The 15,543-nt window shown below is 43.3% G+C and overlaps 1 protein-coding gene across 1 annotated transcript in view; it reads left to right on the top strand.

The window, feature by feature from the left end:
- Nucleotides 1–4,163, top strand: part of APELA (apelin receptor early endogenous ligand) — a 35,282-nt gene extending 31,119 nt beyond the window's left edge. Inside the window, exon 4 of the mRNA XM_055336265.1 lies at nucleotides 3,831–4,163. The gene's annotated coding sequence lies outside the window, so the exon portion shown is untranslated. The remainder of the gene's footprint in view (nucleotides 1–3,830) is intronic.
- Nucleotides 4,164–15,543: the final 11,380 nt, after the last annotated feature.

The raw sequence follows: 15,543 nt of genomic DNA, 5'->3' as shown, positions 1-15,543 counted from the left end.
CTGCTTCTCCCTCTGCCTGTGTCTCTGCCTCTCTCTGTATCTCTCATGAATAAATAAATAAAATATTTTTAAAAAATTGTTAGTTTTGTTAGAGCCAGATTTGTCTGTTTTTCCTTTCGGCTTTTTGTGCTCTAGGCCTCATGTTTTTTCTTAAAGAACAGGCAGAGGGAAAAGCAGACTCCATGCAGGGAGCCTGACGTGGGACTCGACCCCGGGACTCCAGGTTCAGGCCCTGGGCTCAAGTTGGCGCTAAACCACTGAGCCACTGGGCTGCCCTAGGCTTCATGTTTTAAAACCACTGACTAGGGGATCCATGGGTGGCTCAGCGGTTTAGTGCCTGCCTTGGGCCCAGGGCATGATCCTGGGGTCCTGAGATGAGTTCCGCATTGGGCTCCTTGCGTGGAGTCTGCTTCTCCTCTGCTTCTGTGTCTCTCATGAGTAAATGAATAAAATCTTAAAAAAAAAAAAAAAAAATCCACTGACTACTCCAAGGTTACAAATATAACTTACACCCATATTTTCTTCTAAGAGTTTTGTAGTTTTATCACATTATGGCTGAGTTATGAATTGTTCATTGCTAATGTATAGAAATACAATATGATTTTTGTTTATTGATCCTAAATCTTGTGAACTTAGTGAAACTATTGATTCATTCTCATAGTTTTTAGTAGGTTCCTTAGGATCTGCTGTGTATGAACTCATGTCATCAGCAGATACTTTTTTTTTTTTAAGGTTTTATTTTTAAATAATCGCTACCCCCAATTTGGGACTTGAACTCAAAACTCCAAGATCAAGAGTCACATCCTCTGTAGAGTGAGCCAGCCAGGCGCCCCTACTTCCTTTCTAATCTGGATGTCTTTTATTTCCCTTCCTTGCCTAATTGCCCTAATTAGAATCTCTTGTACAATGTTGTATAGAAGTGGTAAGAACAGTCATCTTTGTCTTAATTTGATTTTAGATGGAAAGCATTCAGTCTCTCACCATTAAGTATGTTAACTGTGGGTCTTTTTAAATGTGCTTTATCAGGTTGAAAAAGCTCCCTTTTATTCCCCATTTGTTGAAAGTTTTTTATTGTGAAAGAGGAGTACTGAATTTTAACCTTTTTTTTCTCTGTAACTATGAAGATTATCTGCATTTTTGTCTTTTATTCTTTTGAAATTGTATGTGACATTAAATTATTAAATGTTTAGGGGAAAAACTGAACATTTGGTAAAACTCACCAGTGAAGTTATCTGGACTAAGGCTTTTTTTTTCTTTTTTAAAATCTTTTATTTAAGTTCAATTTAATTAACACATTCTGTATTATTAGTTTCAGAGGAAGAATCCAGTGATTCATCAGTTGCATACAACACCCAGCACTCATCACATCAAGTACCCTTCTTACTGCCCATCATCCAGTTACCCATTCCCCCACCCATTTCTCTTCCAGCAGTCTTGTTTCCCATAGCAAAGAGTCTCTTATGGTTGTCTGCCTGTTTTTGCCTTTTTAAAATTTTTCCTTCCCTTCCTCTATGTTCATCTGTTTTGTTTCTTAAATTCCACATATGAGTGAAATAATACCTAGAGCTTTTCTTTGTGGGAAGTTTTTTAAATTGTTAGTATGATGTTAGTTTGTTTTACAAACAAGTAAAAATGCTTACTCAGATTTTTTATTTGAGGCACCTGGCTGGCTCAATCAGTAGAGCATGTGACTCATGATCTTGGGGCTGTGAGTTTGCCCCACATTACACATACAATTTTGTTAAAATTATTACTTTCTACAATTTTAGGTCCTTTAAGTCTGAGAGAAGGAAGAAGAAATACGTGTATCTATAGAGTTGTTGCATTAGCCTTCTTATTTACCACTTCCAGTTCTTGTCATTAGATTTTTCTGGTGTCTCTATTTGTTCAGGGTGCTCTAACAAAGTATACCACAGACTAGGTAGCTTATGAACAGAAATTTATTTCTCACAGTTGGGGAGGCTGGTTCATAGATGTCTATCTTCTCACAAGGTGGAAGGGACTAAGGAACTCTTTGGATTCTACTCTATAAGGGCACTAATCCCAGTCGTGAAAGCTCTACCCTTGTGGCTTACTCACCTCCCAAAGGTCCCACTTCCAAATACTATCACATCGCCAATCAGGTTTCAATATGTGAATTTGGGGAGCACACAAACATTCCATTTACAGCACTTAAATCAGTGTTTCACCATTTGCTCTATTCTCTCAATTTCCAAAGACTTTAAAAACTTTTTTTTTCAGTAGGTTCCATTCCCAACGTGGAGCCAATGTTGCGCTTGAACTCTCTACCTGAGATTAGAACCTGAGCTGAGATCAAGAGTCCAACATTGACCAACTGACTTATCCAGGAACCCTTTTAAATACATTTTTAAAGAAAACTTTAGCGGCACTGGCAGGCTCAGTTGGAAGTGTAACTCCTGATCTCAACATTGTGAGTTTGAACCCCATGTTGAGTGTACAGATTACTAATAAATAAATAAACTTAAAAAAAAATGTTTTTCATCAGCTAAGGTTTCACTGGGAAGAAGGGTCACAGAGCTTCTTATAACATCATTTAAGAACCCTCCAGGTTATACATTTTTTTTAAGTGAGCTCTGTGGCCACCATGGGCTTGAAGTTACAACCCCCAAGGGATCAGGAGTTGCTCACACTACTTCCTGAGCTGGATAGGTGCTCTCGATTATGCATATTTTAAACATGCATACCTAGTAATATATTGCTCTGTAGAAAAGCTACACCACCTTATATTTCCAATAGCAAGCTATGAGAAAGTGTATTCCCCTGGCTTTTGCCAACACTGCATGTAAACAATGTTTTTAACCTTTGCAATCTGATGAGCAAAAAGACCATCTTGTTTTTATGTTCTAAATTTAGGCAGCCTGAAGTGATTACTAGAAGAGGCATACTTGCATTTTTTTTCACTGCTAAATTTGTTATGATTGACACCTCACCATGAGTGTCAGGAAAGTGAAATGTTAAGGAGGTGGAAGCTTCCAAAAATGCCTTCACGTCTTCTGGAGGGGGCCAAAACAAATTGCCTAGGGAAACCTTGACACCAAGAATTGTCTTCCTGTAAAAGAACCATTTTTCTCTTTAAAAAGTAGTTTTATGGGGGTGGGGATGAATGGGTGACGGGCACTGAGGGGGGCACTTGACGGGATAAGCACTGGGTGTTATGCTGTATGTTGGTAAATTGAACACCAATAAAAAATAAATTTATTATTAAAAAATATAAATAAAAAATAAAAAGTAGTTTTATGTTGCCCTACCGTGTATTTAAAACATCGCTAAGCACTAATTATTAAGTAGTTTCTTAACGTCAGAAGTTTCCCATGGACCGTTTTACCTGTTAAAATACCTCAAATTAAGATAATTGCTTCTGGAGGTGCCTGGTTGTCAGTAGAGCATGTGACTCTTGGTCTCGGGGTTGTGAGTTCAAGCCCCAGGTTCCGCATGAAGCCTACTTGAGAAAAAGATGCTGGTTCTGGTATGTTTTCGTTGGCCTCCTCCAAATAAATTGTCTTACCTGGTACAAATATCGGGAATCAAATCCAAAATATTAAGAAAAAAATAGCTGAGACTGCTACTGTGGATCACTGAGCAAAGGGTGAAAAATAATTTAATGAAAAAAAATCTCTTTAACAAATTCAGACTTTTGAAGGAATATAGGTGTTTCTATATTGAAAGGTAAGAAAATATAAAATTGCTTTCAGTGCACTGAAAAACCTTGGCAAATTTTCATAACGTGTTATCTGTTAAAAAGAAATTAAGCATGGGTAAATTGGTTCTTATTATAATATGTTTCTTTCTCCTTTGCCTTCCCAATGTAGATCTTCTCTAGGTAACCACACCTGGTCTGCCATAAGAGGAGTGAAGGAAAGATACCCACCCACACCATAGTGTGATTGCTTAGAAGTTCCTGTACAAAAAGGAATCATTTGAAAGCATCTGGGATGGTTTACTGGTTTTACAGGATTCTCCCTCGTTTCCCTTCAGAGGGGAAAATAACAAATTCAAAAGCAATTCTCATCTGAAGCACAATTATTTGGTTGCATAACAAAAATCTTTTTCTGCACATTACTATTCTTAGAGGATAAAAAGAAAAATACTTTTTAATGTCTTAGAACTCTCCGGTAATAAAAAATATAAGAATTTAAAATTTTTCTTTCATCGTCTTATAATTCTCCAAAAGTATTAAAATAAATATTTGTATGTTTAAGTGGTTTTTTTTTTTCCAAAAATGCTAAAGCTGAAATCAAATGCTTTGACCATTTGGCTTTACAGAATAGGGAAACATTAATTGGTTATAATTGATTATTTATATGGAAAGACTAAGAAAGAAGCTATTGAGGGATGCCTGGTGGTTCCGTGGTTGAGCGTCTGCTTTTGGTCAGGGCATAATTCAGGGTCTGGGGATCAAGTCCCGAGTCCAACTCCCTGTCAGGAGCCTGCTTTTCCCTCTGCCTATGTCTCTGCCTCTCTCTGTGTCTCTCATGAATAAATAAATAAAATCTTAAAAAAAAAAAAAAAGCTATTGATTACTACCAATTTTATATTGTGGGCTTTAATGTTTGTGAAAGTTTTTTTATTTTGAATAATATCTATAAAGTTGTAAAATAAGGTTTGAAATACTAACGAAAATGTCCATTTCTGATATCTCTCATCATGTAATTATAAGAAGTCAATGTCTGATTTCCTTTGAAGTTCTTTTAGGTCTTAAGTTGTTAAATACACTCTTAATTTGTATTTATTAAAAGACAGCTCAGTAGCATAAAGTTTTTATTTTGCTGTAAGTTAATTCCAGGTGTGAAAATTACAAATTCTTTTCTTGATTAGAAAATTTGCACTGTAAACATTATAGAGTGGAAGAAACCATAAACCATTAACCCTTATTTTGATAAAATAAAAAGTTGGGATTTGTAAACTATAAAGAATTTGAGATAGAAATTCTGAAATCACAGAATTTGTCTCCTTTCATAGTTTATTAATGTCTTTTGGGATGGAAAGTTTCTATAAAAGCACTGTAATTAACTTTAAGCACAAAAGATGCTGTATGAAATGTTTTACCTCATTTAAATTGGATACTTTGGGGAAATTCTAATTTTCTGGATAAATTGTAATTCTTTTATATAAGTGCATTTCAGTAGAAATATAAGCTATTACCATTTACATTTATGTTTAAAACATGTATGTTTATATATTTTGTACAAAAAAAAAGAAAAGCAATACTTTATATAGTTCAGATACAGCTCATTGAATAGAAGCCAATTTTTTCAAGTACAGACTCACATTCACAAAGTTAAAAACTAGCCATACCACTGCAAGGTAATTAAATGGTTGTAGATTTCTGCTCATACAACAGCAATAAGTTTTCAATAGACATTTGACTGTCTAGTTGTCCTTTTGTACAGGAAATGTTCAAAGTGTTGAACACAGCCTAGTAGAAATGCTTCTGATACTTGTCTTTATTTCCAATTTTTTGTTCATTTTAATTGAGGCATTTAAGACTGCATCCTTGATACATACCCTACCACTGGAGATTTTTTACTTAATTCAGGATTAGGGGAATAAGGACAAAGATTCTCTTAAAAATTATAAAAATTCTGCTATCAGTGGCATGTATGCTGAAAGTGGCATACCAGAACAAATTCATGACAATGGACCCAAATTTATTCACTGATAGTTGGAGGGGGAGACCAGAGGAGTGTCAATATGTATACTTTAAACTTAACTTTCACTATGATTTGGTGTTGTTATTTTTCTTTAAAAATTTCTATTAAAAGTTCTTTGTAAATTCCAACATATTCAGAATACAAAATAAAATAGATTTTACATAGCTTAATCAAGATGGTTAAGGGGAACAGAAGTAATGGTGCTGCCCCAGTTTGGGGCCATGAGGTGAGTCAGTGAAGTGGAGCAAATGGCAAGTGGTAGAGCAAATAAGAATTGAAATGTTGATCTTTCTCTCTTGGCTCACTTCCTTTCAAACTCTGAATTCAATCAGTGGTCTTTGGTTCCATTCTGGCACTATTTTTATTCCTTCACAGGGCCGGCCAGGACTAGAATATCCGGACAAAAAATTTAAGGGTGTGCTCAAAACCTCACTAAACGAGATAAATAATATTTTAACACCATTAAAAAAAATTAACACCAAAAAATGTATGATGAACAATAGCAAATTTTTAAATAAAGACAGGATCAATTGACCCATGTTAGAGCCTGAGGCAAAAGGAAAAAATTAGTAATTTTAATCCAGTAAGAACGTTATTTTAGCATATTGCTGAGTTCCAGGTTTTGTTTCTTCCCTTTGTTCTCACTTCCATAAATGACCTCACCCCCTAAACTCTAGATCTGTATCCCATTTTCCATTCCTGGCTTCCACCCAGCCAGAATGTTCATGGAAAGAACACTGGATTCTAGCCCTGGCTTCTTTTTACATCTAAATTCTCATCCTACTATAAAATCATAATTGAATTCCAAGGAGTCTTGGTAAGTGGTAGTGAGGTTGATGACTTGAGGCTCTGGTCCCTGTCAACTGCTTGACAGAAAAGTCCTCATCCTCCTCTGGAAGTTATGTGATTGCACACTTAAGAATCCACAAGAACTACCTATGCTGTCTCCTTACTACATATTTAGGAGTATTACAAAACTCAGGTTTTACAAGTTCTCAAAGTACCTTATATCAACTGTTTTGTGTTATTTGCTATGTAGTTGGTGGTTATAGAATATTCTCAAAAGTTTTTAATTTGGTAATGGGTAAAGAATATTTTGTTATGTATCCATTCCTCAACTTTTCCATTTTTAATGTAACATTTCCCTGAAGCACGTGTTAATATGTTAGTTTCCATGCTATTATTTCTTCCAGTGAGGTGTTAAAATTTTTGTTTCATAACTCAAATAGTTATGCTTAACTAAATATGAGCTGAGCCATATATATATCATGGAAGGTTCAAACTGAGCCTTAAGTATCATGGAAGGTTCAAATATAAGTAAACCAAAACAAAAATATTTTATGATTCAGGGGATCCCTGGATGGCTCAGCGATTAAGCATCTGCCTTCAGCCCAGGGCGTGGCCCTGGAGTCCCAGGATCGAGTCCCACATCAGGCTTCCCTGCATGGAGCCTGCTTCTCCCTCTGCCTATGTCTCTGCCTCTTTCTCTCTCTGTGTGTCTCTCATGAATAAATAAATAAAATCTTTAAAAAAATATTTATGATTCTTTAGCATTTAAGAACTTTTAATATTCTTTTTGAAAAATAAAAAAGTCCCAAACTTGTAATATGATGAAAAAAAAAGTGTTTTCTATTAAAATACTCTTCCCTCTAATGAGACTGTGGATGATTGCTCTTGTACATATTGTGATTTTTGGAGTTCTGCTTTTAGAGTACCTGAGCCGCGTTTTAAAAATTATTTAGATTGGGGCAGAGGACCTGGATGGCTCAGTCAGTTAAGCATCTGACTCTTGATTTCAGCTCTGGTCACCATCTCAGGGTCATGAGATCAAGCTCCACCCTGGGCCTGAAGTCTGCTTAAGATGCCCTCTCTCCCTACCTCCACCCACCTAAAAATAAAATAATGGGAAAAAAAAATTAGGTTTACTGTTTAATTTAAAAAGTGCACTTGAGGGATGTCTAGGTGGCTCAGTTAAACATTCAACTCTTGATTTCAGCTCAAGTCATGAATAGGATTGTAGGATCAAGCATCAGTCTCCCTGCTTAGAGGGTGGGGGGAGGGAAGTCTGCTGCTTGAGATTCTCTCTGTCACTCTTCCTCTGCCCCCCACCCCACCTCTCTCTCTCAAAATAAATAAATAAATCTAGGGATCCCTGGGTGGCGCAGCGGTTTGGCGCCTGCCTTTGGCCCAGGGCGCGATTCTGGAGACCCCGGATCGAGTCCCACGTCGGGCTCCCGGTGCATGGAGCCTGCTTCTCCCTCTGCCTATGTCTCTGCCTCTTTCTCTCTCTCTCTCTGTGTGACTATCATAAAATAAATAAAAAAAAAAATTAAAAAAAAATAAATCTTTTAAAATAAATAAATAAAAAGTGCACTTGTTAAAAGAAAGGCATGGGGGGGGGGAGAAGAGGGTCAGCCTTTTGCAAAGTAATTTCCTTTGAGGTAGTGGCTATGGTGGCCATGGTTCAGTCATGGGACATGCAGCTCTTTGTCCACACCCAGGAGTGGCATGCCCTGGAGGTGACTGGCCAGGAGATGGTGGCCCAGATCAAGGCTCAGGAAGCCTCGTTGGAGGTTATCATTCCAGAGAATCAAATTTCTGGCAGGCCCGCCCTAGAGGCTGAGGCTACCTTAGGTCACTGTTGAGTGGAGGCTCTGACTATCCTGGAAGTAGCTGGCCGCACGGCTGGAGGTCAAGTCCATGGTTCCCTGGCCTGTGCTGGGAAAGCAAGCAGACAGACTGCCACGTGGGCGAGCAGGAGAAAAAGACAGCTGAGCCAAACCCCAGATGCCAAACAACTGGCGCTTTGTCAATGCCGTGCCCACCTCTGGCAAGAAAGGCCCAACACCAACTCTTAAGTCCGCTGTAACCCAGGCTTTCTCCAAAAAAGCCACTTAGTTCGGGGGGGGGGGGGGGCTTTACAAATGAGAGAAAATGGTGGGTTTTTTGTTTGGTTAATTTTTCTCATACCTGCTGTTTCTAAATCTCATTTCTGCTCTTAGGGAAACAGAAATAGGCATTTTTGGATGAATTTATAGTGTGTGTGTGTGTGTGTGTGTGTGTTGACACTGTATTTGCCATGTCAGACACTAGTGCTTTAACTCATTAAAAAAAAACTCCTTTAGAGCTTCAAGAAGTCAGGTTGTACCATGTCATGAGCAGCTATGAAGGTGCGCACATAAGTTGTGTCTTTCCACAGGGGCAGCGTTATTCGGTCAAAACAAGGTTAACATAATTATAAAGCAGGTTCAGGATCCCAGACTCGATGACATTTCACCATGTGATTAAGTTGTGAACTTAGGCTGTGCACAGAGCAGAACACAAGTCCCACAACAAACGAGGTAACACAGAGGGTAGGAAGTTAACGAACCAAACGGGAAGTGAGTCTGGGTGCACAGTTGAGGTAAGACCTGGGTCTGGTCCAGGTCAGCTCCCAGCACTCCGGGCCTACTATGTTTGAGCAGCGAAGGATCTCTGTTCTGTTGGGGGATCAGTCGGGCAGAGCCTGTGGCGGCAGCTGCCTTTTCTTAAGGGGTCAGACACAGAGGAGTCGATGTCTGAAGACTCTGACAGTTTGCTGCCAAAATCCTCCCTTTTTAAAGGGACTTAATTAGTCTTGGGCCCCTGCACAACTCCTTTGCCTCCACTTATCAGTTCTGGGGTGTCCTCAGCAGCTGCTGGTCTGAGAGATATCCGGTAGCTGCAGTGCCCCTACTTGACATGAGTGACTCCATCTTACACTCTACATACTGTCACCCCCCCAACTCCATTTTTTTTTAGTAGATGAGAAACAGGTACAAAAAGATAATCTGCCAAGGGTTACACAAAGCAGTGCTTGCTTTTGAATTCTGGGAAGCCTGCTTGCAAAGCCAGAGCGTAACCACTCTCCTCTCTACATGCCGAAACACACAAATACACGCATGTGCACCCACACATACACACATATACATGGGTCATGCTACATATTAAGACTTTGCTGTGTGCCTGCGCCCTTGCAGACCTTTACGGTCATGCATGAAGGCAGGGAGAGGACGAGCAGATTGCTGAAAAACAAGATGGCGCAGCCAGAGACCGAGACTACAAGGCATCTCAGAGGGTAACAGGCACGGAAACTAACCCTCTGCTGAGAAACTAGGCCACTGATTACTAGGAAGAGTTTCAGTTCTTACACAGGACGACTGAGGCGGAGGCCAGATCGCTTCCGAGTAGGAAGTTAAACGACAATTCTTAAAAGCCCGGAGTTCAGAAGAATCCAATACTTAACCATCAAGTCCTTAGTTAGCACACAGCAGGTAGGCTGGCCCCACCCGGCGGGACTACCACCACCAGACCACGTGCAGCCCGCCTTTCAGGATTCAGTGTCCTACTGACGGGGTTTCCTGTCAGCAGTGATCATGTCCTGATAGGACTGAACCGTGATAGGAAAGGGCTCAAATTTTGTATCTCACAGTATCTCTTTATTTTAAAAGGTCTTATTTATTTGACAGAGAGAGAGAAAGCCTAAGCTGGGGGTGGGGGTGGGGAGGCAGAGGCCCACTCCTTGCCGAGCCGGGAGCTCAACGCGGGGCTCCATCCAGGAACCCTGTGATCACCACCTGAACGGAGGGCAGACGCGAAACCACCGAACCACCCAGGCACCCAACTCACAGCATTTAGGTTTTTTTTAAAGACTTATTTATTTACTCATGAGACAGAGAGAGACAGAGAGAGACAGAGAGAGACGCAGAGACCCAGGCAGAGGGAGAAGCAGGCTCCCTGCAGGGAGCCCAGTACGGGACTCCATCCCGAGACCCCGGGGTCACACCCTGAGCCGAGGGCAGACGCCACCCATTGAGGCACCCAGGTGTCCCGAACTGACAGTATTTAAATCAAAACCATATACTCCCCCCACAACACAAGGACAAAGGCAAAGCGGGGAAGCAGTGGCCACCAGCAGTTCAAAAGCCTTGGGGATCCTAACAGTACCTGGGGAGGATCCTCTCGACAGTCACACCTGCGTGTCCGTTCCCACCGCTCACCGCTCGCTGGATCGAAGTCGAAGTCGTAGCCAATCATCCTTCCAGAATTCAGGCTGCACCGGAGCACGTGACGGGCCTCCGACGGCGGCGGGGGCGCCCGGGGTCGGCCGCAGAGCAGGCCACGCCGCCTCCCGGGGTCAGGAGCTCGGGCCCTACGGGGCGGGCAGGGATTGCTTTAAAAAGAAAAAAAAGGGGGGGGGGGCTTACTGCCTTTTCTCGGCACCACGCAAACCACAGTGGTTCTGTCAAAATGAAAACCCCCCGTTTTGCCCGAAAGGCGTCGGGGCAGCTATCGCGGGCGAGCTCGTCGGTGCCCAAAAGCCGTCCTCCGACTTCCCCGCTCGGGACCCCGAGGCGCCCCCGACGCCTCCCCTACCGAGCTCTTCCCTCCGGGGAGCGCCCCGGGTCAGCCGGGGTCGCGGTGGGCGGGCAGACGCGGCCTGTCACGGCCCCTCGAGGCCCCACGCGGCCCCTCAGGGCTGCCGCTCCGGCTCCTGCCGGCGGCAGCCCGGGGGCGCCCCAGGAAGACGTGACTGCGCGGCGGAGACCAACCTGCCCCTCACCGGACCACACTGCTCCTAGGGACACACACACTCACGTGCAAAAGGCCGCCAGCGGGAGCCACGGTCGACGGCGGCAACGGCGGGACCGCTGAAGGAGACGCCCTCCGCCGCGCGCCCGTCCCCGCTCTTTGGCCCCTCGGCCCCTCAGACTCACGGAGCATGCGCAGGCGCTGACCACGCACTTCCGGAAGGCCGGCCAATCAGCGCCGGGGCCACGGGCGCGCTTCCGGCAGGAGCCCGGCCTGGGCTCCGGGGGCGCGCGTCGTCTGCGCCAGGTAGGCTGAGGGGCGCGCGTCGTCTGCGCCAGGTAGGCCGAGGGGCGGCTCCGGGGCGCCGCGCCTCGGGGTCGTCTCAGGCTGCAGGAGGGTCTCGTGGGAACTTGCGGGTTGCGGACCCGTGGACGCGGCATGGCCGGGCTGGGCCCGCGTTCGTTAGATGTTCCAGAAGATTCTGAGCTGAGCGAGAATCGGGGAAGCCGCCGGGGCGTCTGCAAAGAATGACTTGTCCGTGCGCGATGGAAGGGAGGAGGTGGAGGGTGGGGAGGGCAGAGCAGGGGCGGTAGCCGCCCTCGGACAACCCGCTGCCCTCCATCGCCCGCCCGCGCCGGCCCGTGGGGACGCCTCACGGCTCGCAGGCCTTGCAGTCGGCAGTTGCCGCGCCCGCCGTGCAGACGCTTCCGCTTCCGGTTCCAGCCCCGGCGGGCCCAGGTCCAGTGCGAGGTGGTCGTGCTGACCCGCTGGGTGCTTGTCGAGCGCCCGTCGCCCGCGCGGCCACCGCAGCGACCCGGAGATCCGTCCCCCTCGAGAGCGGACCTGTGACGTAGGAGTCCACGGGGAGCCAGGCCCGGCGGCCGCCGCGTAACCCACGAGCGGAGGCCCCGAGCCCGGCAGCGTCCCCCGCGAACTTGGACGTGGAACCAGAGACTGGGACTGGGCCCGGAGTCTTCCGCCGAGGTGCGGCGGGACCGACACGCAGTCCAAGGCCTGAGAAGCTACTTCCTCACGGGCAAGGTCTCCCGGAAGGTCTTAAGTGGAAGATAAAAGGGTCATTCCCAACGTGGCAGTGCGAAGGACCACCTTAGGGCGGCCCGGGTGGCTCAGCGGGTGAGCGCCTGCCTCCGGCCCAGGGTGTGACCCCGGGGTCCCCGCTTGGAGCCTGCTTCTCCCTCTGCCTGTGTCTTGTGAAGAAACAAAATCTTAAAAAAAAAAAAAAAAAAAAAAAGCTCTTTACCTACAGTTAGGGGATCGACCGGAAGCACCGTCATGTTTCAGAGTACAGTGGGGAGAGAAATGGGCAGTTTAAGGAGGGTGGTGTTTTGTTGACTTGATTGTTTGTCAATGGCTTTATTCTGAAACATGGAGAAGACTGACCGTGTGTATGCATTTGGGGAAAGGGGGCACAACGACAGCTGGAGGGAGTTCCTATTATGTTCCTTGCACCTCGCTGAGTCCTTTTTATGTACATACCTTTTAAAAAGTTTTATTTTTCTGAAGATTTTATTTATTCATGAGAGACACAGAGAGAGGCAGAGACACAGGCAGAGGGAGAAGCAGGCTCCATGCAGGGAGCCCGACGCGGGACTCGATCCAGGGTCTCCAGGATCACGCCCTGGCCTGAAGGTGGCACTAAACTGCTGAGCCACCCAGGCTGCCAAAGAGTTTTATATTTTTTTCTTGACTTCTGTTTTCCCATCATGCTTTGCTGTTGACTGTCACATTGGGTAAGAGTCTGTAAAAAGCACCCATTTTGAACATATTAAGCAAGAATCAGAAGTCATGGAAACCTTAGTAGCTATAACACTTAGTTTGGGCAAGTAGGAAGAGTCACCTGGAAGAGACTGTATGCTGTATTTTGTGTAGTTCTGTGTTACTGGCATTTACTACAAGTTGAGTATATTTTAACATTAAAGTTGTATTTTAAAATTCTGAAACTCCTGCACTTCCAAAATTAGTGTAAGAAAATTTCCTACATCACGTTATTATAACGAGCCTGGTGGAAGTTAATGCCTTTACCAGTCATGAAGGACTTAGCAACTGTTGAAGACATAGCAACTTTCAGGTTTAATATCATTACTTTTTATATGTAGGTGTGTGTATACACACACAGCTCAGAGATACTGTGGGATCGGTTCCAGATCACTGCCATAAAGTAAGTCAAACAAGTTTGTTTCCCAGTACATTTACTGGTATTATTAACTGTGCAATAGCCTATGTCTAAAAAAAAAAAAAAAAAAACAAAAAAACAAAAACAAAACTCAGTGTACATACTTTAATTAAAAACAATCTATTGCTAAAATGCTATCATTTGAGCTTTTAGTGAGTTGTAATCCTTTTGCTGGTGGAGGAACTTCTATGCTGATGGCTGCTGACTGATCAGGTTGGTGGTTGCTGAAGGCTGGGTGGCTCTGGCAATTTCTTAAAATGATACAGCGAAGATTGCCGCTTTCTTTTCATGAAGGATTACTCTGTTGGATGTGATGCTGTTTGATAGCATTTTAGCCATAGTAGAAATCCTTTCAAAATTGGGAGTCTGTTCTCAATCCTTGCCGCTGCTTTATCAACTGAGTTTATGGCATCTTCTAAATCCTTGTTGTCATTACAGCAGTCTTCACAGCATCTTAACTGGAAGTAGATTCCATCTCAAGAAACCACTTTTTTCTTCTCGTCCATAAACAGCAACTGACTCTTCATCTCTTCAAGTTTGATCATGAGATTGCAACAATTCAGTCATATCTTCAGGCCCCACTTCTAACTCTGAGTCTTGCTATTTCCCTCACGTCTGTAGTTATTTCTTTCACTGAAGTCTTGAGCCCACAGTTTGCTAATAAACCCAATATCTGCAAAGTGGCAGTCTGTGAAGCATGATCAAACAAGGTATGCCTTAATTTTATTTTCTTGTTTAATAATTACAGGATGAGATAGTATTATTTCTCACTTTGTGAAAAGAAAACTGAAGCTCAGAGAAATTAATTTGACCAAGGACATACTGCTAGTTAAGTGGCAGAGCTGATGAAGACCCAGTTCTATCAGGTATTGCTGCCTCTCAAATTGTGTTATGTTTTTGCTGGTAGAGTGCTACAATCAATAAATCCCAGTCTTTCCTCTTAAAAATGTTTGAAATATGTTATCAAATGTGAAGAACTGTGAATATAGCAAATACGAAAAATGAGATGCTCTGAAATAGATGTAGAGGGAGCCATAGGGTGCTGTGGGAATATGAAGAAGGGACACTACAGCTTAGTGATTATCATGCCAATTAATGCAATGTTGTATGAGCGTACTCATTGTTGAGTACATTATTGTAGACTCATTTTTTACAGCTCTAATTGAGGATAACAGCTCCTAATTTATAGGGTTGCTTGGAGAGGTTAATTGAATCAGCATCTACATTAAAGATCCTTAGCTTAGTGCCTGATGCATAATAAACCATCCTAGAGAACATTTGTCTTGGTCTGAGTCTCCCAAAGGAGCAGAACTTAGTCTTAAGGAAAGAAGGGAGGAGAAGGTAATCTAAGCAGTGAGGGGTTTGTGCGGGAAGGAAAACCTGACATCTCTGTTTTGTTGTTTTTTTTTTTTTTTTTTAAAGACCAAAGCCAGATGAAGATGAACATGAAGATAATAAGGTATGAAGGGCTCTGATTCGTAAGCTAAGGGTGAAGCACTTTGTCCTGACTTTTGGTGAGTTGTGGACAGGTTTAACTAAGAGGAAACATTTAATCAGTTTAAAAAGTCAAGGTTTGAGAGATAAGTTAAATTATATATCAAGCAGTAGGTTAAGTGTAGAACTTAGGATAGTCCACCAGGACTCTACAACAGTAGAGGCAGAAGACACTACTCTAGATTGAAAGGTAGTTAAGGATGCTAATAACTAAATATAACATGTGGGCTGTAGTTGGATCCAGGTTAAAATAAATGTAAAATAGAAAGCTGGGGCACTGGCTGGCTCAGGCTGATGGAGCATGTGACTTTTAATCTCGAGGTTGTAGGCTCTAGCCCCACGTTGTGGGTAGAGATTACTTTAAAAAAAATCTTTAATAAAAAATAGAAAGCTTATTGGCCAAGAACAGTGGACACATTGGCTGCCATTTATGTGGTATCATAATTTTTAAAAAGGGGGTTATAATCCTCATTGTATAGGTCAAAGAAATGGGATTCAAAAAAGTTAGATGGGGATCCCTGGGTGGCGCAGCGGTTTGGCGCCTGCCTTTGGCCCAGGGCGCGATACTGGAGACCCGGGATCGAGTCCCATGTCGGGCTCCCGGTGCATGGAGCCTGCTTCTCCCTCTGCCTG

Source organism: Nyctereutes procyonoides, unplaced genomic scaffold, assembly GCF_905146905.1.
Source record: "Nyctereutes procyonoides isolate TBG_1078 unplaced genomic scaffold, NYPRO_anot_genome, whole genome shotgun sequence".
NCBI lineage: Eukaryota > Metazoa > Chordata > Mammalia > Carnivora > Canidae > Nyctereutes > Nyctereutes procyonoides.
Note: the sequence above shows the minus strand (reverse complement) of the source record. Positions and strands in the feature narration are given on the sequence as shown.